Source organism: Arachis ipaensis, chromosome B9, assembly GCF_059453495.1.
Source record: "Arachis ipaensis isolate K30076 ecotype BB chromosome B9, ASM5945349v1, whole genome shotgun sequence".
NCBI lineage: Eukaryota > Viridiplantae > Streptophyta > Magnoliopsida > Fabales > Fabaceae > Arachis > Arachis ipaensis.
Window position 1 is genome coordinate 131,241,458 of NC_142444.1, and position 9,868 is coordinate 131,251,325.

The window sequence follows — 9,868 nt, forward strand, 5'->3', positions numbered from 1 at the left end:
ATAAAAGAGACCTGACCAAGGTCCAAGAAAATGGATTACTAGAAATAACTTAGAAGGGCCTGACATGATGAAGTTGGTCCGAACCAAAAAGTTATAAAAAAAAAGTAATCCATAAGAGAGACCTAACCTAGGTCCAAGAAAATGGATTACTTAGAAATAACTTAGAAGGAACCAATATAATAAAATCGGCCCGACCAAAATGCCAAAAGTTATAAACGGTAAATCTATAGAAAAAAGACCTCATAAGGCCCAAACAAAATGGATTATTAGAAATAACTTTAGGCCGAGATAAAGTAGTCGGCCGACAGAAGGCACGCAAGTTGGACCCAAAAATCCACGACCTCAAAAGAATCAAGCTACAAGTATGAAAGTACGAAGGCAATCAAAAGAGGCCGGACAACAAGGTCCCAACACTCCCAAAAACCTAGAACGTGTCAGATAAGTGCAGACAAGCATATTACGAAAGAAACAAGTTATAATAATAGCAAGACTCAAGAGGCCACCTAAAGTTGACCCCAAGAGCCTGAAAAGCTACTTTGTTTTTCCAAAAATGGAGTTGCTAACAGAAAATCAACTAAAGGTATCCATAGTCAGAAACCACAAAATTACGAAATAAAAGAGTTCGAAGCCCACAAGCTGGGCTATACACAAAAACACCAAGAAATAATCATTGAGGATCCAAAGACTTCTCAGTTGCAGTATCACGGGGTGAAGGAGGGCGAGTCTGAAGAGGCATCGCATCTATCGTCCCATCATCCTGGTTCAGGATCTGACAATAAGGATCCGACTCGGGATGACCACCTGCATGAGTTGAAGAAGTCGGCGCAACGGAGACTTTGGTAGAAGGCACAGGAGGAGGGTCGACATCATCATCATCATCATCATCAGGGTCATCAGGGACGATATTACCATCTTTTACGATGTTGTCCAAGCTGAAGAGAGTAAGATCAAGCTCAGGTACAAGAACTCGAACTTGATCCTTCAAATTCTCATAAGCAGCATTTACACTGCCCACAAGATGACCCTGGAGCTCGGCATAACCAGCTCGGGCAGACTCCAAATCCTCCCTAAGACCCATCATCTCCCTGTAGGTCGTGACATAACTCTCCTTGTGCTTCAAAGCCATATCTTCAGACAACTTAGCAAAAGCCGCCAAAGCAATAGCCCGAGTCTTCTCCCCCTCCAATTCTTTTTCCAACTTGGCCACTTTCACCTCGAGCTCTTCCTTCAAATCCTTCATCCGGTCAAACTCCAACTTAGCCTCCTCTTTAAAGGCCTTTGTAGCATGAATGAAAAGATCCTGGGCAGTCCGATATAAAGCCGCCCCCATGTGTGCCATCTTGATGCTGCTCTGAGTAATAAAATTCAGATGACGAAGAAGAGAAACATCGTCAGTAGGGATGGCACCATAAGGACCAATTTGCTGGTCCACAAACTCGACAGCATCGAAGTCAGGGGCATCAAGGTTAAAGGGCTCAGCTGTTTTCTATTTTTTGGAGGAGGAGCGCCGGTAGGAGAAGAGGTAGCAGCAGAAGTCTGTGGAGGATCGACCAAATGAACCCGAGGAGTAGGGATCATCCTCCTCGGTCCAGGGGAGCTCGGTACGGATGGCTTCGGTAGAACATGAGAGGATCCTTCCCCAGCCGCCTTGGCCGAGATGTTCTGGGCAGCCGTAGCCTTCTTCGCCTTTTTAAAGGCCCTCATAGAGTCATTATTTTTAACCATTTCTGAAAAATACAAACATAACAAAGTTATAAAGCTGAAGGAAATAGAAAACAAGAAACAGGTAAAGTAAAAAAAAGTCGACCACTACCCATCTTGGCTCGGACAAGAGAAGGGTCTCCTAAAAATCTCTTTGTATCGAGATGAGGAGGTTGTCCCCAAATCCCCTCCAACAAAGTCACAAAAGCCTGCTCAACCTGATCAAGCATCTCCCACGCATATCTAGATACTACAACTTTCTTTTGCCAACATAAAGGGAAGGCAGGTTCACCATTTGATTCCAAGAAAAAAGGCCAAGCTTCCTCTACAGCTCGAACCTTGAAGAAGTAATTCTTAAAGTCCCTAAAAGACTAATCGTACATAGAAAACACTTTGTGTTCTTGGGCAGACCTGAAAGAAACCCAAGAAGTTTTCTTTTTGGTAGTCCCGGGCTTAGTCAAAACAAAAAGATACAGAAAGAGAGTCTGAGAAGGTGTGACATCCACTCTTGGCAAAGCAACTGAAAGATATTGATGAAGTCCCAGGAATTCGGATGGAGCTGAGATGGGGCCTGATGCACGAATTGTGAATCACACTTTTCACAACTCGTACCACTAACCAGCAAGTGCACTGGGTCGTCCAAGTAATACCTTACGTGAGTAAGGGTCGAATCCCACGGAGATTGTTGATTTGAAGCAATCTATGGTTATCTTGCAATTCTTAGTCAGGAAGTTAATTATATTTATCAGTTGAATTGCGAATGAACAAGAGAGCATGGGTTAAAAGTTACTTGTTATGCAGTAATGGAGAATATGTTGGAGTTTTGGAGATGCTTTGTCTTCTGAATCTCTGCTTTCCTCTGTTCTCTAATTCACGCACGCACGTCCTTCTATGGCAAGCTGTGTGTTGGGATATCACCGTTGTCAATGGTTACATCCCCTCCTCTTGTGAAAATGGTCCAAATGATCTGTCACAGCACGGCTAATCATCTGAGGTTCCCGATCATGCTGGAATAGGATTCACCCTCCTTTTGCGTCTGTCACTACGCCCAGCACTCGCGAGTTTGAAGCTCGTCACAGTCATTCAATCCCTGAATCCTACTCGAAATACCACAGACAAGGTTTAGACTTTCCGGATTCTCATGAATGCCGCCATCAATCTAGCTTATACCACGGAGATCCTGATTAAGGAATCTAAGAGATATTCATTCAATCTGATGTAGAACGGAGGTGGTTGTCAGACACACGTTCATGGATTGAGGAAGGTGATGAGTGTCACTGATCATCACCTTCTCCATAGTTAGGCGCGAATGGATATCTTAGATAGGAACACGTATGTTTAAATAGAAAACAGAAATACTTGCATTAATTCATCGAGACACAGCAGAGCTCCTCACCCCCAACAATGGAGTTTAGAGACTCATGCCGTCAAAGAGTACAAAATGTAGATCTGAAATGTCATGAGATGTAAAATAAGTCTCTAAAAGTTGTTTAAATACTAAACTAGTAGCCTAGGTTTACAGAAATTGAGTAGACTATGACAGATGATGCAGAGATCCACTTCTGGGGCCCACTTGGTGTGTGCTGGGGCTGAGACTTAAGCAGTTCACGTGTATAAGGCCATTTTGGGCGTTCAACGCTAGGTTTGGATCCCTTTCTGGCGTTGAACTCCAACTTTTAATCCTTTTCTGGCGCTGGACACCAGAATTGGGCAGAGAACTGGCGTTGAACGCCAGTTTACGTCGTCTACCCTTGAGCAAAGTATGGACTATTATATATTACTGGAAAGCCCTGGATGTCTACTTTCCAATGCAATTAGAAGCGCGTCATTTCGAGTTCTGTAGCTCCAGAAAATCCACTTTGAGTGCAGGGAGGTCAGAATCCAACAGCATCAGCAGTCCTTTTTCAGCCTGAATCAGATTTTTGCTCAGCTCCCTCAATTTCAGCCAGAAATATACCTGAAATTACAGAAAAACACACAACTCATAGTAAAGTCCAGAAATATGAATTTTTCCTAAAAACTAATGAAAATAAACTAAAAACTAACTAAAACATACTAAAAACTATATGAAATTAACCCCAAAAAGCGTATAGAATATCCGCTCATCACAACACCAAACTTAAACTGTTGCTTGTCCTCAAGCAACTAGACAAATAAAATAGAAGACTAATAGGTTGAGAAGCAAGAATATCTCAGATTTGAGTGAAGCTCAGATTCTAATTAGATGAGCGGGACTAGTAGCTTTTTGCTTCTGAACAGTTTTGGCATCTCACTTTATCCATTAAAGCTCAGAGTGATTGGCATCTATAAGAACTTAGAATTCAGATAGTGTTATTGATTCTCCTATTTTAGTATGATGATTCTTGAACACAGCTATTTCATGAGTCTTGGCCGTGGCCCTAAGCACTTTGTTTTCCAGTATTACCACCGGATACATAAATGCCACAGACACATAATTGGGTGAACCCTTTGGATTGTGACTCAGCTTTGCTAAAGTCCCCAATTAGAAGTGTCCAGAGTTCTTAAGCACACTCTTCTTTCTGCTTTGGACCTTGACTTTAACCGCTCAGTCTCAAGTTTTCACTTGACACCTTCACGCCACAAGCACATGGTTAGGGACAGCTTGATTTAGCCGCTTAGGCCAGGATTTTATTCCCTTAGGCCCTCCTATCCACTGATGCTCAAAGCCTTGGGATCCTTTTTATTACCCTTGCCTTTTGATTTTAAGGGCTATTAGCTTTTTCTGCTTTTTTTTTTTTTGCTATTTTTTCTTGCTTCAAGAATCATTTTTATGATTTTTCAGATTATCAATAACATGCCTCATGTTCACCATTCTTTCAAGAGCCAACATATTTAACAGTCTTAAACAACAAATTCAAAAGACATATGCATTATTCAAGCATTCATTCAGAAGACAGAAAGTATTGCCACCACATGTAACTAATGAGAATTTCTCTTATTAAAACTCGAAATTTTATTGCCTCTTATTCAAAAGATCTACTATTTTATTCATGTTTGCTGATGATGAGAAAAATAAACTATGGCTTAATTGGAGATAAAATCAAAATAGATACTAATTACTACTATATGACTCCTAAGGTGAACTTCTATAACGACACTATCACAGAGTTAAAGCAGAAATTGGAATTTAACAACCTTTGTTCTGGGAAATGGGTGTTCCTCTGATCTGTGGGGTGCTTGATTCTTCAAGAGAAAACTTCTGGCGCTTCAATTCCCTTAAGTCATGCCCATGCTCCTCTTGTTCTTTAAACATATAGGTCAGCATTTGACTGTATTCCTTCTGTTCTTTTATTATTTGCTCCATAGCTTCCCGGATCTTGGTGACAAACGTCTTAAGATACTCCCAGTATTCAGATTGAGGGATTTCTTGGAGAAATTCCTGTGTTTTCTTCTTGGTGGGATCCTCCTGCGCTTGTTGTTTTTCCATTGATGCTTTGGTGATTGGTTTCTCAACTGAGATATACTCAGTTATTCCCATTCTTACTCCGGCGTCCTTGCAGAGCAGATAAATCACGCTTGGATAAGCCAACCTGGCCTCTTTAGAATTTTTGTTAGCAATTTTGTAGAATTCAGCTGAGATCAGCTGATGAACCTACACTTCCTTTCCCATCATGATGCAATGGATCATCACTGCTCTTTTAACTGTGACTTCAGAATGGTTGCTAGTAGGCAACAGAGAATGCCCAATGAAGTCAAGCCATCCTTTGGCGACTGGTTTGAGATCCTCTCTCTTGAGTTGATTTGGGACACCCTTTGTGTTAGTGGTCCACCTGGCTCTAAGGATACATATGTCCTCTAGAATCTTATCCAGGCCCTTGTCTGTTCTCATCATTCTTCTGTTGAAGGAGTCTGGATCGTCTTTCAGCTGAGGTAGCTTTAAGATCTCTCTGATCTTATCAGGGATGGTATGAACAATCTTTCCTCTGACCATGGTCCGATATTCATAGAAAGCAGTTCCAGATAGTTTTTGCTTGTTAGTCTGCCACATATTAGCATAGAACTCCTGGACCATATTCCTTCCCACTTTCGTTTCAGGATTAGCTAGGACTTCCCAGTTCCTGATTCGAATTTGCTCCTGGATCTCTGGATATTCATCTTCTTTCAGATCGAATCTAACTTCCGAGATCACTGATCTCAGACCCATTATTTTGTTATAATGGTCCGAATGTTCTTTAGATAAGAACTTCCCTTGATTCCAAAGTGGTTTTGGAACGCTCTCTTTCTTGCTTCTTGGAGTGGGTTGTTTTCCTTTGGGAGCCATGATCTTAGTGATCGCGGATAAACACACCAAACTTAGAGGTTTGCTTGTCCTCAAGCAAAATAAAAGAAAGGAGAGGGATAAAAGGAGAGCTAGGTGCAATTGTTGATGGGAGGAGAGGGAGGCCGAACTCAAATTTATAGGGAGGGAGGGTGGGTTTTCGAAAAAGAAGAGATAAAGATATGATAAAAAGATTTATTTGGAAAAGATAAGATAGAAGATATGATAAGAGAAGATATAGTTTAAAATTGAGAGGATATGAAAGATTTTTGAAAAAGATAGATTTAGATTTTGAAAAAGATAAAGTGGAGGTTTTGAAAAAGATATTGATGAGTTGAAAAGATAGATTTGTAAAAAAAGTTTTGAAAAGAGTTGGATTGAATTTGCAAAGAGGCCTGGTGCTTATGGATTAAAATAAATTTTATATTTTTAGGGTAGGGTTTTTAGAAATTATGGAATTTAGAAATCAAGGTTCTTAACATGATGCAAGAAATCATGTATTGAAGTATGAAAATCAAGATTTAGAATGAAAAAAATTTGAATAAAAATGAGTTTTGTCTCCTCCCTGCCATCCTGGCGTTTGAATGCCCAAATGCTGCTCTCCTGGGCGTTCAACGCCCAGCTGCTGCCATTACTGGCGTTCAACGCCCAGTGGGTGCCCATTTCTGGCGTTGAACGCCCAGATTGCTACCATTACTGGCGTTTTCTTGCCAGTGAGCTCTTTTTCTCTGTTTTGTGTGCCGAGTCCTTCTGTAACACTGTGGACTTATACAAATGATTCCTCACCTTAGTGTCAGTGAACTTTATATAAACAAATAAAAATAAAAATAGGGCAAAATGCTTAGAGGATTGTTGCCCTATGGCTGGGTTGCCTCCCAGCAAGCGCTTCTTTATTGTCTTTAGCTGGACCTTGCTGAGCTTTTAATCTAGCTTCAGCCTTGAGCATTCTTGCTCAATGTTGCCTTCAAGATAGTGCTTGATTCTCTGTCCATTGACAATGAACTTCTTATCAGAATCAATATCTTGAAGCTCCACATAACCATATGGTGATACACTTGTAATCACGTATGGTCCCCTCCACCGGGATTTCAGTTTCCTGGGGAATAGCCTGAGTCTAGAGTTAAACAACAGAACCTTCTGTCCTGGTTCATAGATTCTAGATGGCAGCTTTCTGTCATGCCACTTTTTTTATTTCTCTTTATAAAGCTTGGCATTTTCGAAAGCTGTGAATCTGAATTCCTCTAGCTCATTTAGCTGGAGCAATCATTTTTCTCCTGCTAATTTGGCATCAAAGTTTAGGAATCTGGTTGCCCAGTAGGCCTTATGTTCCAGTTCCACGGGCAGGTGACATGCCTTACCATACACGAGTTGGTATGGAGAGGTCCCTAGAGGGGTCTTGAATGCTGTTCTGTAAGCCCACAGAGCATCATCCAAGCTCCGTGCCCAATCCTTTCTACGGGTATTTACTGTCCGTTCCAGGATTCTATTTAATTCTCTGTTAGAGACTTCATCTTGCCCATTAGTTTGTGGATGATATGGAGTGGCCACCTTGTGGCGAATCCCATACCGAACCATGGCAGAGTAAAGCTGTTTATTGCAGAAGTGGGTACCCCCATCACTGATTAGTACTCTAGGGACACCGAACCTGCTAAAGATATGTTTCTGGAGGAACTTCAGCACCGTTTTAGTATCATTGGTGGGTGTGGCAATGGCCTCAACCCATTTTGATACATAATCAATTGCCACCAGAATATAAGTGTTCGAGTATGATGGTGGGAAAGGTCCCATGAAGTCAATTCCCCATACGTCAAACAACTCAATCTCCAAGATTCCTTGTTGAGGCATGGGGTAACCATGAGGCAGATTGCCAGCTCTTTGGCAACTGTCACAGTTACGTACAAACTCTCGGAAATCTTTATAGAGTGTGGGCCAATAGAAGCCACATTGGAGGACCTTGGTGGCTGTTCGCTCACCTCCGAAATGGCCTCCATATTGTGATCCATGGCAATGCCATAGGATCCTCTGTGCTTCTTCTCTAGGCACACACCTACGGATTATTCCGTCTGCACATCTCTTAAAGAGATAGGGTTCATCCCATAAGTAGTACTTTGCATCAGTAATTAATTTCTTCTTTTGTATCCTGTTGTACTCCTTGGGTATGAACCTTGCAGCTTTATAGTTTGCAATATCGGCAAACCATAGTGTTTCCTGAATGGCAAATAAATGCTCATCTGGAAAAGTCTCAGAGATCTCAAGAGAGGGGAGGGGCGTCCCTTCTACTGGCTCTATCCGGGACAGATGATCAGCTACTTGGTTCTCTGTCCCTTTTCTGTCTCTTATTTCTATATCAAACTCTTGCAGAAGCAACACCCATCTGATGAGCCTGGGTTTTGAATCCTACTTTGTGAGTAGATATTTAAGAGCAGCATGATCAGTATACACAATCACTTTTGATCCTACTAAGTATGATCTGAACTTGTCAATGGCATAAACCACTGCAAGTAATTCTTTTTCTGTGGTTGTGTAATTTTTCTGGGCATCATTTAGAACGCGACTAGCATAATAAATGACATGCAGAAGCTTGTCATGCCTCTGTCCCAATACTGCACCAATGGCGTGATCACTGGCATCACACATTAGCTCAAATGGTAACGACCAGTCTGGTGCAAAAATGACTGGTGTTGTGACCAGCTTAGCTTTCAGCATTTCAAACGCCTGCAGACACTCTGTGTCAAACACAAATGGCATGTCAGCAGCTAGCAGATTACTTAGAGGTTTTCGGATTTTTAAAAAATCCTTTATAAACCTCCTATAGAATCCTGCATGCCCCAGAAAGCTTCTGATTGCCTTAACATTGGCAGGTGGTGGTAATTTTTCAAGAGAGCATGGGTTAAAAGTTACTTGTTATGCAGTAATGGAGAATATGTTGGAGTTTTGGAGATGCTTTGTCTTCTGAATCTCTGCTTTCCTCTGTTCTCTGATTCACGCACGCACGTCCTTCTATGGCAAGCTGTGTGTTGGGATATCACCGTTGTCAATGGTTACATCCCCTCCTCTTGTGAAAATGGTCCAAATGATCTGTCACAGCACGACTAATCATCTGAGGTTCCCGATCATGCTGGAATAGGATTCACCCTCCTTTTGCGTCTGTCACTACGCCCAGCACTCGCGAGTTTGAAGCTCGTCACAGTCATTCAATCCCTGAATCCTACTCGAAATACCACAGACAAGGTTTAGACTTTCCGGATTCTCATGAATGCCGCCATCAATCTAGCTTATACCACGGAGATCCTGATTAAGGAATCTAAGAGATATTCATTCAATCTGATGTAGAACGGAGGTGGTTGTCAGACACACGTTCATGGATTGAGGAAGGTGATGAGTGTCACTGATCATCACCTTCTCCATAGTTAGGCGCGAATGGATATCTTAGATAGGAACACGTATGTTTGAATAGAAAACAGAAATACTTTCATTAATTCATCGAGACACAGCAGAGCTCATCACCCCCAACAATGGAGTTTAGAGACTCATGCCGTCAAAGAGTACAAAATGTAGATCTGAAATGTCATGAGATGTAAAATAAGTCTCTAAAAGTTGTTTAAATACTAAACTAGTAGCCTAGGTTTACAGAAATTGAGTAGACTATGACAGATGATGCAGAGATCCACTTCTGGGGTCCACTTGGTGTGTGCTGGGGCTGAGACTTAAGCAGTTCACGTGTATAAGGCCATTTTGGGCGTTCAACGCCAGGTTTGGATCCCTTTCTGGCATTGAACTCCAACTTTTAATCCTTTTCTGGCGCTGGACGCCAGAATTGGGCAGAGAATTGGCGTTGAACGCAAGTTTATGTCGTCTATCCTTGAGCAAAGTATGGACTATTATATA